This window comes from Arvicola amphibius, chromosome 4 (genome assembly GCF_903992535.2).
Source record: "Arvicola amphibius chromosome 4, mArvAmp1.2, whole genome shotgun sequence".
NCBI lineage: Eukaryota > Metazoa > Chordata > Mammalia > Rodentia > Cricetidae > Arvicola > Arvicola amphibius.
This window is the reverse complement of record NC_052050.1, coordinates 151,107,946-151,124,555: the sequence shown is the minus strand read 5'-3', so window position 1 is coordinate 151,124,555 and position 16,610 is coordinate 151,107,946. Positions and strand designations below refer to the sequence as shown.

Below are 16,610 nucleotides of genomic sequence, written 5' to 3'. Positions count from 1 at the left end.
CACCACCATATACACTGGGAGCCTTTCAGGGGTCTGTGTAGGTGAATCCTGATTTAGTGGGGTTTAATCCTCTCAATACATGCTGTCATTCTGTGGCACTGGTTTGAAAATCTCTCCGATCTTGCACATGAATTATAATCAGCGTGCAGGTAGGGGTGATGGGTGATGGTGGTTTGGGGTAGGTAATCACTGTCTTTCCCTCCAATGTGTCTCCACTTGAGTGTTGCCTCATATCCTTTTATCCTAATAGTCTGAATTTACAAAGTGTTCTAACGACATTTTATGCTGAATTAGTCCCGTGCCTCAGAGTGAAATAGCATCTTGTGCTCCCAGCTGCTGGAGGCCAAGAGTCATGACAGGCCTGAAATCCTTAGTCATTCTTCACCCTACAACAAGCGTTTCTGACATCAGGATGGGGCCTGACCAGGGCCGCCTGAAGATCCTACCGCACTGCTTTCTGGTTAAGCCAGAGAGCAACCAGATACACAGGCAGCTGATTCCATCTTGCTGAAGGAGATGCTGAGAGCTTTTAGTTGGGTTGTTAATGTTTCTCAACTTTTCCTATGTCCACTCTGGATTGTCTTGGATGACATGGGCTCAACTAAAAAAAAAATGCCTTAAAGAAAACTTTGTGCTCAGAATTTTCTTTCACAAGTTTAAATTCTGCTTTTCAGAGGAGTAACTTTTTTTATTATTATTATTACTCTGTGGTTCATAAAGCTTGAGCTTAAACTTTCTTTTCACATTTAATGCACAGAGAAAAGGTGACACTCACGAGAAAGTTGGAAGTAGTTGCTGTCTGCTGATGGGAGCATGGTAAAAAGCCAACTTCCTGTGCTTGCCATAGCTGTCTCGGAATTAAAAATTAAATATTAATTTTTGTCTCTCCCATCCTTTTAATCTCTACTCATGTAATTAATTTCCTCTTACTGTCTTGTGTTTTTAAATTCCAACCCTTCTGTATGTTTTAGCAGTTTACTAGAAATAATTATAAAACATCCAAAAGATGATTATACATAAATCTGAGTAGATAAAGGTATTCTAGGGAATCAGTGATTTCATGTCAACCACAGCCCTGCATGGAAAGCTTGTGTGAAGATAAGTCTCTTGCTGGCTGATGCTGTTTCACAGCCTGGTATACTATACCGTTAGGACTATGTCTAAACAAATCAGTTGCAGATTGAAATTTCTTCACCAGAGGACTCCACCATCCAAGGAACACTAACCGAGAACTCTTTAGAGAAAAGAACCAGCAAGTTTGAACCCAGGAAATCTCTGAGTGCCCTAGGACAGCTCCAGTAGCTTGTTGCCTGTGACCAGGACCACCAAGGCTCAGAATCTTAAGGATCCCTCACTGAAGCAGGCAGAAACAATAGAAGCCTGAGCCTGCCCACATAGGTAGCCTGAGCCACACCCACAGAGGGAAGCTTTGCCCCGCCCACAGAAGCCGACTTAGCTCTGCTCACAGTCACATATTTAAAAGGAGCAATTGCACATAGACCGCTCTCTTTATTTCACCATTTTTCTCCTGTAAGCACAATTTTAAAATCTCATTTATTAAATATTCATCATTCATAGATTTATTCATCTCATATATGCCTTCTATCTATTCTCTTGGAGTCCTACCTTCCAATAAAGAACATTATTGCAAGAAACCCATGGATATGTTTGCAATTTAAATATTTTAATACACGCTAAACTACAGACCCCCCCCCCCCAATTTGGCAGAGTCTGAAATAAAGCAGATCCTCCTAGGGTCTAATGAATAGGTGGAGGAATATTTGAGGAGAGCAATTTTGAATAAAACGTGGGGTTGGTCTGTCTCTTGTCCTCCACGTGGTGGTGTTGAAATTACTTTTGCCCAGCTGGGCTCTAATTACCACTAATTGAACGCTCTGATATTGGTATAGTAGACACATTGTGGAGACATCACGTCCGTTCACTGGTAGCTAATGCTCTAAGGACAGTAGGTACTTAAGGGAAGCATCTGTCAATTTTGGAGTTTTGTCCACAAGCTCTCCCCAGCGCTCCCATTAGCTTTAATGAAAGGAACAAGAGACAGGGTGAGACGGGGCAGGGAGAGCAGAGGAAGTGAGTATTCTATTTGTGAAAGCGCTGGATTGCTTGCTAGAGGTCTCACTGCTTGGAAGCCAAGCCAGCTCCTTGAAGCTCATACTTTACAGCAATGAGGTGATGAGGAAAACATCTATGTGAACACCTGGGCACACAGAGTCCCCTCCAGATGTGCACAGCGGAAGGCTGCGCAGTGCCCATGACTGTGTGGCTGGACTCCGGAACGAAATGTGCAGCCTGCCCTCATCCCATCTGGTAACAGGGGTCACTGTTAAGTACTCTGGCAAACAACAACTGTGAAGTGCCCATAAAATGCAGGACATGTCAGGTCAGAAACTCGGGACATCACCTTCCCTGGAAGCAGAATGCGGAGGCTTCCGGTGCCTTCCGCAGGCAGTAATGGATGTCCCATGCTGGTGTCACTCATTAGCTTGCTATTATAGGCTCTGAAAGAATGACTAATGAATGACACAGAAGGCTTTGGCAAGGCTGCAGAGGCTCCAGAGAGAGATGCCTGCGGTCAGCAAATCTGTATATAACTCACATGGTGGAGTGTGTGATGTCAATCACTCTCATGGGTGGGTAGATACTCCATGAGAAGGGCCAGCATCTGCACCATGAGTAAGGGGGCTTGCCAGGCCCTGAGTGAGCCAGCAGCTTGGTAGTCTTGGCTTGCTAGCCTCCCAAACAAGTCTGTCCTTTAAAATATCTAGCCCACCCTTGTCGGTTATACAGGTCTGAGCTGCTCATGTTCCTGGAAGTCACAGATGAACCTAGTTAGTGTACAGAAAGGTTTCCTGCAAAATGACTGACTGCCTTCAATAAAATAGCACCCAGGCATGGCCTGTACCTCCCAGAGTTCACATAGTAAAAGCAGAGAAAGCACCTCCCTGGTACTTTAGACTCCGTATGACCAAGGAAGTTGTCATTACCATCAACAGCCAGTTCATGGGAATCACATGTTTTCCACTTGATTATGAGCCTTTTCCCTGACACTTTGTATAGGCTTTACAGGGTGATTTTCAATCTGTAACTGGCAGTTCCCTCAACCATCATATGGGCTGTGCACAGCATTAGGATTGTTGACGCAATCACTGACTGATGGGGGATAGTTTGCCCTTGCATCGTTCACAGGCACACATGAGGACTGTCTTTGCATGCAGTTATTAGTATGGGTCAGGAAGGTGCCGGGGAGATTCCAGAATGTCAGGTTTAACACAGGGTTCTATGATGGTGGGTTTTGGCAGTTCCTATCTCCTGTGATGGGGGGAACCACACCATGTACTTACTGCACATCTAAAGCATTTGGGAGAGAAATATCCTACAAGGGAGCTGGCCTTCCTGCTTGAGTTTTCTTTATATCTTTTGTACTTGAGGTTGCTTCCTTTATATTCTCATTTTAATCCATAGCTAACCTCTGATCCCTCATAAGAAACTCACTTAATTTCCTTTGTGTCAAAGCCATGTTACTTTCTGTTGCTCAGGTGCTATGTAGTCTTGGTACATGTACATTAAGCCCTTTATAGCTGCTGGACTCCTGAATTGTCTCCTAGTTTCTCTCTTGGGTTCTCATCGTGACTCTAGAGAATACTGTTATGCATTCAATAACTGTACCCAGAGAAGCCTGGCCCTATGTATGCTCTGCAAGGTCAGGAAGAGGTGACCACTGTGGGAAAGCATGGCCCATTCACACTTCCAATGAGTCAGAAGAAAGATCGTCCCCCAAATGAGGATTTATCCTCTCTACAATCGGTGATGTCTTTGATAAAACAAGACTTGAAGTAACCATCATGATTCCTAAGTTAAATGGGCTCATAACTGCCCTGGCCTGAGGTCATGGCCATTTAGCTAGATTATTTATGTGGCATTTCTATATTTTAGTTTTCCTGTCTGGAAAATTGGGATAATAGTGGTCAAGTGTCATGGGTGATCAAATGGGCTCATACATGGTTAGCTTTTTAAGCTATGCTCTGCTCATGGACCAGAACCTAGTATTATTACTTCTAATACCCTATCCTCTTAAAGAACAGGTAATTTGTGAACAAAAGATTTTCACATACTCTCTAGAATGGTAAGAGCTATTCAGTAGTATGTCAAGTACCAAGAAATATTGCTGAGAAAGAAGACCCTATGTATTATGTGTATCGTAGTGCATCCAAACTGACTTGGACACTGGAGCACTGTAGAAGGCCAAGGAGAATGGGCGAGGAGCGAGAATCAGAAAGGAGCAGATGATAAAGAAAAACAAAGGGAAAAGAGAAGAGATTGAGTCACAAGAATAGAGGGTTATAGCCTCCATTCTGTTGCTTTTTAGCCACCAAAGACACGGTGACACCATGTCACTTCTCCTCCTAATTGATAACCTCAGATGAATATCAAGTCCCTTTTACAAATAGAGAAAGAGGCTCGGAGAGTTTGTATACCAAAACAGCACAGTGTGCTGAGTGGGAGGAATGGACCCCAAATCCAGGTCTTTTAGCTCCTTTCTCTGGAAACTCAGTTTTAAGTTTTCTGAGCCTTCTTCCATATCTAAAAAGCACCACATATATTTTCTCTGCAAAGACTGTAAGCCCTCCAGGAAACAATTTGCAGGCTAAGGAGAAAACTGCTCATGATACCCACAGATGGTAGGAAGAAACTTTAGATTCTTAACATCTCTTTTGTTTCCTTCCCTCCCATGGTTCTCCCACGACAGGATGCTCCACAGCCCATCCTCTGCCTGGCTTGGGTCACATGAAGTGCTATTATAGTAAGTACTATGGTTAGAGCCATGGGCATGAGTGGATGCAACTGGACAGGGGAGTCAGCTGCAGCTTGAGGCCACAGAGGTTCAGAAATATCAGTCCAGGCAAGGATCAGAGAAGACTGTACAGCATGAACTGTGCAACCACCTCATAATGACAGAGCTACACCTAGAAATCGGATTGAAAGCATTGCTTCCAGATTGATAGAATGATTCATGCATTTATGGCTCGGGGTCTGTACTATACAGGTACACATCCGCATAAAGATGTGTGATACATGGTGCGTGTTTATATGCTTATATGCACGCTTTCATGGCTGTGAAGTGTGCACATGTGTTTACCTGTGGACTGGGTGTGTATGAGTGTATAAGTACACACATGTGTGTCTCCATATGCATGTGAAGTAAGCAAATGAGATGATGTAGAGGAGACAAGGAAGTGGAACATAAAGAAAACTGTGAAATAGAGAAGATGTGTTTGAAAACGAGTCTCTCAAGGGAAACCTTTTAAAATAACACAGGCTAGATTGATGAGGATCAGGTTGGCTGGAGTGGTGCTCAGATGTGGTAGAATAATTGACCCTACAGGTGCCTCTGCTTTTCTTTTTGTCATTCTGATTCTGTTCTTAACTTTGGGGATGCTGTGGCTTTATGTGCCTTAGGCGGGCCATCAGGGAAGGTATACCATGGATCCCTTGTTTCTGGATAAGGGGTGATGCATATGAGTGGATTATTCCTATCCCTTCACACAGTGTGTGGTGCCGTAGAAGGTACTTAAGAAATACTGGTATTAATTAAAAAATTGATTTTCTATTTTGTGTATTAGAAAATCCCCCACCATGTACAATGAGAAATTTTCTGAGAATACTGTTTTCACAGCAGAGACAGCCATTTCTTCCCATTGGGGTACCTAATATATTCTTTTGAAATAAGAACTGAGCAAGTACATATACATACCTACATGCCTTCTTCTCCTGTCTCTCTACATCTTGCACATGTAAGCACTTGTGAGTTCTCACACAAGAACACACACGCTCATGCACGCACACACACGCACGCGCACACACACACACACACACACACATTCACTCACTCATTGATCTGCTCCATGGTTAGACATGACTTGCACACAACTGTTCACTCCTCTCTTTTGGTTTGATAAACTTTGTGCCATCTACAGCTGCTCTTTCCTGATCTCCATTCCTGTCTTTACCTTAAGATTCTTCTCCCATTTGGAGAGAATCCAGGAACTGTTTTTTGTTGAGCTTGAGTCATGGGTGGGCCAGCTCATCAAACAGATTTTTCTTCTACAGAGCATCATGGTCTCTGCTATGATAGATAGAAATGATTCTGTATAAAACAAAATATTTTGGGTTCTAACTCTATCTCCAAATAGCTGTAGCCAGATGAGGCCATAATGTACCCTCTCTTTCCTCCTCTTCCTCCTCCTCCTCTTCCTCCTGCTATTCCTCCTCCTCCTCTTCCTCCTCTTCCTTCTTCTTCCACTCTTTCCCCTCTTTCTCTTTCTTTTCCACTTCTTCTCCCTCCTCCTCCTAATGCTATCACTTCTTCCTCCTATTCCATTTCTTCTACTTTTTTTCTTCCTTTCCTCTGTCCTCTCTTATGGTCCCTGTCTCTAACTCCTTCTTCTCCTTTCCCTCTTCTTCCCCGCCCTCCTCTCTTTCTTCACTATAGTTCTCTGAACTCTTATCTCAGATTAACATTTCCTTACATCCTGAAACCACTCAGAGTCAAAACACATGTATAGGAAACTCAAGAGAAATGAACAGACTCCTTGACTTATGGGAAAGGCACTATATTGACTTCACACCACTTTCCCATCAACCATTGCTGCATGCAGGAGGGGGTTTAGTCTGAAGAAAGGTTAGTACCTCACTCTCCTCAAGCTAAGAGTGGTGACATTTTCTAATATTTCTCATGCTCGAAGAGTGCAGCACAGTTTTCCCTGGGTGTGGTTGACACACAGCTCCCTGAGCACAGTCAGACATCTTCAGTCACACAAGCTGCTCATGTGTGTGGGAACCGGAATATGTAAGACTGTCTGTGAAAGACGGCAAGCAACCTGATTGCCACATGGTCATCGGCAGAGAGTAGCCAGTGGCCTTTCTGACCAGGCACAGCCATCCTTATATGAGGGACTTGGGCTTGGATGTCTGCAGGGATCCTGGAAGTGGGCACATTTGCTGCGGTTAATTATAAGTTTTACTGAGAGATTTCCCCTAAATATAGAAGGAACAGAATGTGTGTTCTAACCTTCAGAATCTTATTAATGCTGTTTTTTAAATTTTCACAGGCCATCTTGATAAACATAAAATAAATACCTTAGTGCAGAACTCTGTGTAACTGAAAACATCCAAAGGCACTGTGTGAAGAATAAGTGTCTAAAACTGCTGGTAAATTAAAACCAATTTTATAAAAAAACATTAGACTTGAAAAAGATTGTTCTGCATTTAGGGCAGAAATCTGAATTCGTCCATCAGTTTCGTAGTGCAATAAACGTACACCTAATTACAGCTTGTAGCTGGATGGCAGCAAGCTTCTTAAAGCAGGAGGCTGGATGGTACTCTGCAGGTACTGTGCTCGGGGCTTTACATGTGTTCCCTAATTGCTCTGCTTAGTGGCTCTCCAGGTCACACTGTGATTCTCTGTAGGCTCCAGACAAACACATGGGACTTTAAGCATAAATCTGGAAAACCAGGACTAGACCTTAGGTTTGACTCATCGTCGGAGGGAGCAGTCCACACCCAGCAACTGTGCTACAATGCCTGGAGAGAGGGCAGGAGAGATAGAAAGAGAGGTGCCCAGTTCTTTCTGTGTGGGCTAAGAGAGTCTCACTCACTGTGACACAGACCCGCTTTGGGCAATTGATTCAGGAAGCCAATCTTGTTCTGTTTTTCTCATTGATATAATTTTGCTTGGGGAAAGAGTAACTTTAGCACATTTAGGACATAGTTCTTTTTTCCCTATATTTTATTGAAAATAGAATTTTCTTCACATAATAAATCCTGATTAGAATTTCCCCTCCCTCTACTCCTCTTAGCTCTTGCCAGCCTCCCTTACCATTGAGATCCACCCTCTTTGAGTCTCTCATTAGAAAACAAACAGGCTTCTATGGGATAATTATAAAACAAAATATAATAAGATAGAACAAAAACTAAGGGGTATATTGGCGTTGTCTAAGTGTCACCTCTTCTGACAAAAATCTAAATCATAGAACTTATAATAAGGGGAATCAAATCAGAACAAGATAGGTACTTTCATTTAATGAAGTTAGAGTGGGAGGTGCCAGTGTTCCAGGTTGCCTAAGGGACCCACCAGGCTTCTTGACCTGAGCCCCCAGAAAGAAACTGGAATGATAAATGAATATTATTGGAGGGATATATATTGTGCAAATTACTTCTTTCTCCTAAGCAGCCCTCCATGAAACTGTGTGACAAAATTAGATATCCAAGGTTTAGAGAGAGTTTAAATGAGGATGTCCAAACATTCAAGAGTGATATCACATCACTGAACACTAACTTGGGAAATGACGATCATGACTGGTACATTATACCCTAGAAGGACAGTGTGTCCCCTGAGGGTGAACCGATTCACCAGTATCAACTTAACTGACTTGTGTTGTTGTTTGCTTGTTTGCAGGATAAGGGACATTATGGAAGGGAGAGAGAGGTGGGATCACCAAAATATGTGTTTTGGTGTGTGTGTGTGTGTGTGTGTGTGTGTGTGTGTTGTGGTAATCATTTGCTGAAAATACCCAACATGTTGAAAGCAAACTTAAACAGGCAGCTACCATAAATCCTGGAAGCAATGTGTATGGATACAGCTGCTCTTTATTCAAGCTACTAACCGAACACTTAAATGGTCAAGGTCACAGAGAAGCATCTGATAACATTTAGCTGCTAAGTTTAGGATAACATCAGCCATTCATGTTCTATTTTGAAAAACTTATACTAGTATTTTATGTTTGCTCATATATGTATGTAGTGTATATGATGTGTATGTGACACTTATTAAAATTATTACATGGTTTTATAGTTGACCATAATAAGAAGGAGACATAAGGAGAAGTTCACAGAGACACCTCCTTAGAAAAATGGGGCTAAGCCTAAAGTTATTTACTGGTGATTCCTTTGGTGTCCACCAGGACCTGAAGCTACTGAGGGAATTTTTGGGTCACATCAAAACATAAGCATACGGCATACCTTCCTGAGTGGGCAGTGAGACAGGATCCTGCTATGTTCAATTGTGGAGAGATGCAGTTTGTCACTGTCCCTCCTCAAACATCGGGTGTTGTTTAACCACGGCCATGACATACAGTTTAAACCTCTCTGGGGCCCACTTTTCTCATCTGTGAAATGGGTGTAATAGCATCTGCAGGGAGTGTGGGGAACACAGATTGCTCTTGCCTGGCACAAAGGAAATGCTCTGCCAATATGATCATTTGGAATAACTTAGAAAAGTACATTGCTCAAAGAGTTTTAATGTATCTATATGTATATATATATATGAAATATATATTTACTAATCCATATATAAAATAAAGATTGCAATAATGCATTAACTAAATTCTTAGATAAGTTGATAATGTGTAGATGGCATAGAAGAATTCACACACACACACACATATATACACTTATAAATATGTGTGCAACTCTATTTTGCTTACTTCCATAAAATTAAGGTGCATATATACTGCCCAGTAAATTTGTAGAGTAAAATGTTTGCATTCATAATTTTCTCTTTTGGCTCATTTTGGAAAAAAAATCTCTCTCTGTACCTTAGGCTAGGCCTCAAATTCACTAGCTAGCTAAAGTTGGTTGTAAACTATTGATTCCCCTGTCTCAGAACACATGTGCTAGGATTAAAAGTGTGCATCATACTGACCAGTCCTGAATTAAAATTTGCAATGAAAAATACAATAGATATAATCATATTTTTAGTGGGGGGAATAAACTAATTGCTATTTGGACTTCTAAGGAACTGTCAGTGATGTTGCCCTTTTCCCAAACAACCGTGGCAAAGAACAAAGAAATATAAATAAATATAAATAACTTAGGTAAGTTTGAGGAGTCCTAACAAATAGAACTGAATCTCTTGGAGTCCCTAGATGGACCTCTGCCTGGAAAACAGGCTTGGTTTAACAGCTAGAAAATTCCAACTAAGATTTGCCCCATTCATTAGCAGCCAGGTGTCGGTGCGAACACTTTGGTTGGCGTAATTACCTAGTGGTTGTGATATGCTATGTGATGGTGACAGAGGATCATCAGCTGGAAGGAACTCAGAACCAGCCAAGACACAGCCTTGGGAGGGTCTTCAGCCCTTTTCCAGGGAGGTTTAGCTGAGAAAAGGAGATCTACCGTGAGGGTAGCCAACACAATGACATGGTGTTTCTGAGTGAATGAAAACAGGAGAAACTGAAGAGAACATTATCATCTTTCTCTTGGCTTCCTGAGGGTGACCTCTCTGCAGCCAGCCACCTCACACACGCCCAGTTCAGCTAGAGCGGCCCTCCTTGGGATGTCTTCCTTGCCACCATGAACTGCACAGTGGAACAAACCTTTCTTTCTTGCCTTTCTTTGGTCAGATACTTTGTCACGGTCACAGGATAAGTAGCCAATGGGAGAGCCTAGAGGAAACTCCCTGAGGGCAAGCAGCACCTCACTCTGTGCTCTCTTGTGAATTTTCTCTAGGATGAATTCTAAAGAAGCAGTTGCAATACTGTGGGCAGGAGTGGGTGGCAAACGGCTCTGGGTTTGGGGCAGGTGAGGGTGAAGGTTCATTGCGGGGAATCTGCTGCTCACTGGAGCTCTGTAACCTTCCTCATTAGAAATTAAACATACCCCGAGCCAATTATCAATTAAGTGACAAGTTGGATAAACATTGTAGGCATTAATTGACCCTTCAAGAGTTCTTTGAAGCTCACTGGGCTGTTCCAGTTTCTTTGAAGTCTTGTTTCGGCTTCAGCCAGCTGCTGATTAGATTGATTTAATAGCGAAATTGTGCTGGGTTAATGAGAACAAAATAAAGTACGTTTATACAGAGTGTTGTTTTTCCATGGCGGAGACTCATGACCAGGCCAGGGCAGGAGAGGGCTTTTGTTAGTTACCTACTGGGCGTTACTCTTACTGTACAAAATAACAAATTGGGTCAGGGAGATTCTCCCACACAAACTGAGTGACGATTGCTGGAGGGGGATTCCACAGTGTTTCCTTTGCACATCTCCTTCGGAATTCTTCATCTAGACAGGCTGCTCATCATTTTGCTAATTGCAAACATTGACCAGCATGGGAAGGCAACATGGAGGCTGGTAACTGTGTAACCTTACAAGGCAGCCGTGGGGGTGAAGGGAAATGAGACTCCGAGCCTCCGAGTGGGCATATGGTTGGGGCTAAGGCTGGAAATGTGAGGGAAGGCAGGATGGCAGAAGGAATTTTGGCCCGGCCCCAGAAGACCTCCTATGGCTGATGGATTCTTCTTGGGCAGCCTGAGGTAGGGACACTCATGTTGGACAGGACAAAGTCTCAATGCTTGTCATTGCTCTTCTTTGGCGGCCCTGTGCAGCTGCAAGCATTCCCTGACTCATGAAGAGTTCACCTACCAAGCAAAGACTGCCCTTAACCCTTCAACCTTACATCTGAAGTTAGAAATTACAGCTGAGTAACTGGGAAACAATATCAACATTCTTTCTTGGTGTTTTTAGAGTCATAGAATACATCATCAGATCACTTCAGGAGGATAAAACCTTAGACAGTGTTGCTGAGTTCCTAAAAACATATTTTCTTGAAATTCTATTTTATTCAATGTATTTATTTTATGCGTATGAGTATGTAGGTGCACCATATGTGTACAGTACCCACACATGTAAGAAGAGAGCATCAGATCTTTTAACGATGAAGTTGTAGATGGTTGTGATTCACCTTGTGTGTTCTAAGAATTGAACTGAGGTTCTTTTTTTTCATGGTGTATTTTTTTATATTTAAAAATTTCCATCTCTTGCCCTCCTCCTCCCCCTTCCCTCCCCTCTCCTCCATCCATACCCCCCCTCCCTCCCTCTCCAGGCCAAGGAGCCATCAGGGTTCCCTACTCTATGTTAAGACCAAGGTCCTCCCAACTCCCCCCAGGTCCAGGAAGGTGATCAACCAAGCTGAGAAGGCTCCCACAGAGCCTGTCCATGCAGAAGAATCAAAGCCCAGTACCATTGTCCTTGGCTTCTCAGTCAGCCCCCACCATCGGCCACATTCAGAGAGTCTGGTTTGGTCGCATGTTCCATCAGTCCCATTCCAACTGGAGTTGGTGATCTTCCGTTAGTTCTGTCCCACCGTCTCCATGGGTGAACGCACCTCTCACGGTCCTGACTTTCTTTCTCATGTTCTCCCTCCTTCTGCTCCTCATTAGGACCTTGGGAGCTCAGTCCGGTGCTAAGAGCAATGAGTGCTCTTAACCACTGAGCCATCTCTCCAGCCCAGTTTTAGAATTTATAATGAAAAACATAACTAGAGCCTGTTGCAAGGTCAACTAGAAACAGTAGCTCTGTTCTTAAACATCATTAGGTATCCTACCTGGATCTATGAAAATCTAAAATAATAATGATAATAATAATAATAATAATAATAATAATAATAATGAAATAATACCTTGGTCAGTATGAATATAGGTAGTGAGGTTTAAATCCCTAACACACCCCACATTTAATACATAGAAGAGTCTGGCAAATAAGATTCACTTCACTGAGATTGCCGCTACTGTAGCTATGGCAACTTGGAGCAAAGAAATTATAGCGGAGTTGGTAATTTCACTCAAAATGTAATGAAAATAAAGCTAATCCCATTATTATTCTCCACAATTTCCCAAGCAGTTTCCTCTTACCATGTCCTTGCTTGTTCATCCTGCCTTTAAAAACAGATTATTGGAAAATTGCACATGTGTGCCCTTTCTGCACTCATAGCCATTAGCACCATCCTCCTGTCTCCGAGGCATAACCTTGTTTTGGAGAAGAGGCCAAGTTCATCCTCCTCCCTCCTTTTCTTGCAATCCTGGGGTGGATAAATCTTCTAAATATACCAATTTGGGCCATTAAACATTTCAGAAGCTGTCACTAAAATTATAGTAAAATAATAGTCTTTTTAAAGATAAGCCAGATAATACACATCTGTATAAGTCTTGAAAGCATGGTCCCAATTATTCTATTTTAAATTTGAAGTGTGTTCATGTGGGCTTGATGGTTATTTAAGAAAACCATCTTTTTTTCTTTTCAGCCGCCACTGAAGAATATCAACTTGATGTGAGTTCCATTTAAAGTAACACTCCATATGGACACATCAAGATAATTCCCTCTGTAATTAAAGTAAGCGCTTCATGTCACCAAGCAAAATAAATAAGAAAGTCCTTTGACCTCTCTCACGCAGTGTACAATGGTACATGGTTCTTCAGTGGACGTGTCTCCTCAGTTGCAGCGTCTTCTGCATTGCTCAGGGGTACTGTGCAGCTGAGAAAAGGTGCATCCCAGTCAGGACACTGACGCTCCCCAGAGCTGTGCAGCTGCAGACTAAGGCATGCTGATGAGCCATGCTGGACTCAGACCCTGAGTTCATGGCTGTTTTCTGGGGACCCTGTTCTCTATTACCCTTCTTGTATCCCAGTTCATGTAACAGAGAAGGTGCTAATAGTCTGTGGTGGTTTGAATAGGAATGGTCCGCATAGACACATGTGTTTGAATGCTTGGACCATAGGGAGTATCACTGTTAGGAGATGTTGCTCTGTTAGTGTAGGCGTGGCCTTGATGGAAGAAGTGTGTCACTATGAAGGAGGGCTTTAAGGTTGTGTACATGCAAGTTATGCCTAGTGTGGCAGTCTCCTTCTGCTGCCTGGGGATCGAGATGTAGGACTCCCAGCTACTTCTCCAGTACCATATCTGCCTGAATGCATCCATCTTCTCACCCTGGTGATAATGGACTAAACCTCTGAAACTGTAGCCCAGCCCCAGTTACATGTTTTTCTTTACACAAGTTGTTATAGTCATGGTGTATCTTCACCGCAATAAAACCCTAACTGAGACAGAGTCCATAAGGACCAAACTATCCTGCAGGGTTCTTGCATTTCTGAAAAATGGGACCCCGTTAGTAATCCTCATAAAGAGGGGGCATGGATGCAACTTCACACAGTCTACACAGGCCATTCATGGAGACAGCCTGGGCCACTAGACAGCACAGTTTATAGTTCAGAATCTTACAGGGACAAAGTTTCTCCAATCACTGTCCCTCCAACTCTCCTGGAAACTGTCTATATGGATCTCAGAGAACTGAAGGAAGTCTCCCCATCCCAATCACAGAAATTGGGGCTGTCTCCAAAGCTGGACAATTTCTACCTGAACAAGGATGCTGTCCACTGTTGTTTGTTGTCCATGGGTTGTGGTAGTTGCACTAGTGAGTGGATGGAAATGAAGAGGAATGGAGGGGAGTAGAGGGGAGTGGAGAGGGAAGGGCGGGAGAGGAGAAGAAAGGGGCAGGGAAGGAGAAGAACCGTCTAGGATTAATACAAAAGTAAATAAAGAACATGGGAGAGAGGGGAGAGGAGGGGAGGGGATGGAAGAAGAGAAGCAAAAGTGAAGAGAGCACTTGATGGGGAAGGGAGAACCAAGGGGATGAAGGGGACAAATTTATCTGTGTCAAATAGAGACATCAGTGAAGAAGAGAGGAAGGGAAGGGAAGGCAGAGCAATGAGGGAAGAAGATCCACTTGGGATGAATAAGGAAATGCAGGAAACTAGACAATGCTGGTTCCTGAGCAGAACTGAACTTGAGTACTTTGTCTCCTCAGTGACACCCACATAGGAAGGAGCTGCTCCCTTACTGGGGTCACTATCATTTCCCTGGCAACAGCTTTCTCCCTGGGGTCATACTTCATCTCCCTGGCAACTGCTTGGGCTTCACATTTTATTTCCATCACTCATGTTGATCCCTGGACTCCCACACGTTCTTCTCCCTCTCTTACATCAACTTTGTTTGGCCAAAGCCATCACTAAACTCTATAAACACCAAGTCCATCACTGGGTTCCAATCTCTTTCCCACCCTGACACCTAATAGCCAGGCCATCAGTCAACACCCAACACAGCCAGGTTCCCAGAAATTAAAGCCAGCCAAGTAGTTTCTGAGACTCATTCACCACATGGTTTCCACTATCCACACACTTTATGTAGTTATGAAGTAGTTTTTCATAAAAATTACACAGTTAAAGTTAGAAGCATTTGTATTACCTGTTAGTAGAACAATGATTGTCAGAAATTAGGCACATGGTTGATGCTTAATGACTGACTAGTCCCTTATGAACTTAAAAGGCATTCAAATATGGCCTCTGGTGCAAGACTACAGAGTTACTGGTAGTGGGACTCAGGATGGAGCACAGGCCAGCACTGGGTTTTCTGTCAGCATCTGTGTTCATAGCTTTGATTCTAAGTAATATACAATGCACAAGAATTCTAACAAATACAAGAGGTTGAAGAAGAATGATTGATGTCAATGTCTATTCAAAGTGAATAAAATCATACATTTCAAGAGAGTGGTTGTACAGTTGTTTAAAGCAGCACACAGTGACAGGTTTTACAAAAACAGTTTTGTACTTAGTCTTCATTGATCCCCATACTATTCTTGCTCCAGTTGTCCCTTGTACCTTTCCATGTAACCCCCATGTTCATCTTCCTACTTTCTGTCACATGTTCTAATACCTTCTCAACGTCTTTCTTAAATACCTTTTATTCCCATTATGCCCCCTTCTAGTCTCCTGACCTTACATTTACACATGTATATATTCTATTTATTCATCTTACTGTCTTATGTATATGAACATTTTGCCTGCATGGATGTCACCTGTGCCTAGTACACACTGAGCCCAAGAGAGAACACATCATATTCCCTGGGACAGGAGTTACAGGTAGTTGTGACCCACCATGTGTGTGCTGGGAAATGGACCCAGGCCCTCTGCAAGAGCTACCAGTGCTCTTGACTACTGATCTGTCTCTTTAAGGCCTCATTACAATATAAGCACATATGCACATGCACATATATAAATGCAGAATTTGTCCTTCTAAGCATGGGTCACCTTAATTAATGTATGTTTCCAGGTCATTTTATTTTTCTTTACAGCGAACAAAATTGTACTGTGTTTATATACCGTGATTCATTATTTATTCATTCAATATCTGTTGATGGATATTCAATTTGATTCCACTTACTTTGTGTTGCAGGTAAAGCCCCAACAAACATGGATGTGAAAATTGCTCTAGTAGGATTCAATGTTTTTTGGGTGTATGCCCAGAAGTCCTATGGCTGTGTTATAATGAAGTTCTATTTTTATCTTTACTTCTCTAATTGGAATAATATTTAACATAAGAGAAATAAAACTCAAGGGAGGAAGGTATTCATCCATTTGCGTGAGCATGAAACTTCTGGTTCTGTAAAACCAAGTAAGATTGAGTGCCGTGCTAAGGGGTGATGGGAAACAGGATCTTGCAACAGTGGGTTCCACGTTTAGCTTTGTCATGCTTTCGCCTTTGAGCCAAAGTCACAACTAAAACCCATGGAGATATTTGTAACACTTCCTTCAACCTGTACACACATGGCTGCTCACTCCTGTGACTTTCTATTTTCAAAGTGTCTCATGGTTCAAGACCCAAACTAGGCAACTGAAACAACTTTCGAGTGCTAGAATAATTCAAATAATTAAAGCAAAAAAAAAGTCCAACCAACGACAATCAGCTGAAAGATATGAAGCAGGAATC

General features: G+C 42.6%; 1 protein-coding gene across 1 annotated transcript in view; it reads right to left on the bottom strand.

Moving 5' to 3' along the window:
* Csmd1 (CUB and Sushi multiple domains 1) overlaps positions 1-16,610 on the bottom strand; it is a 1,175,551-nt gene that overhangs the window by 674,078 nt on the left and 484,863 nt on the right. The gene's annotated exons all lie outside the window — the stretch shown is intronic.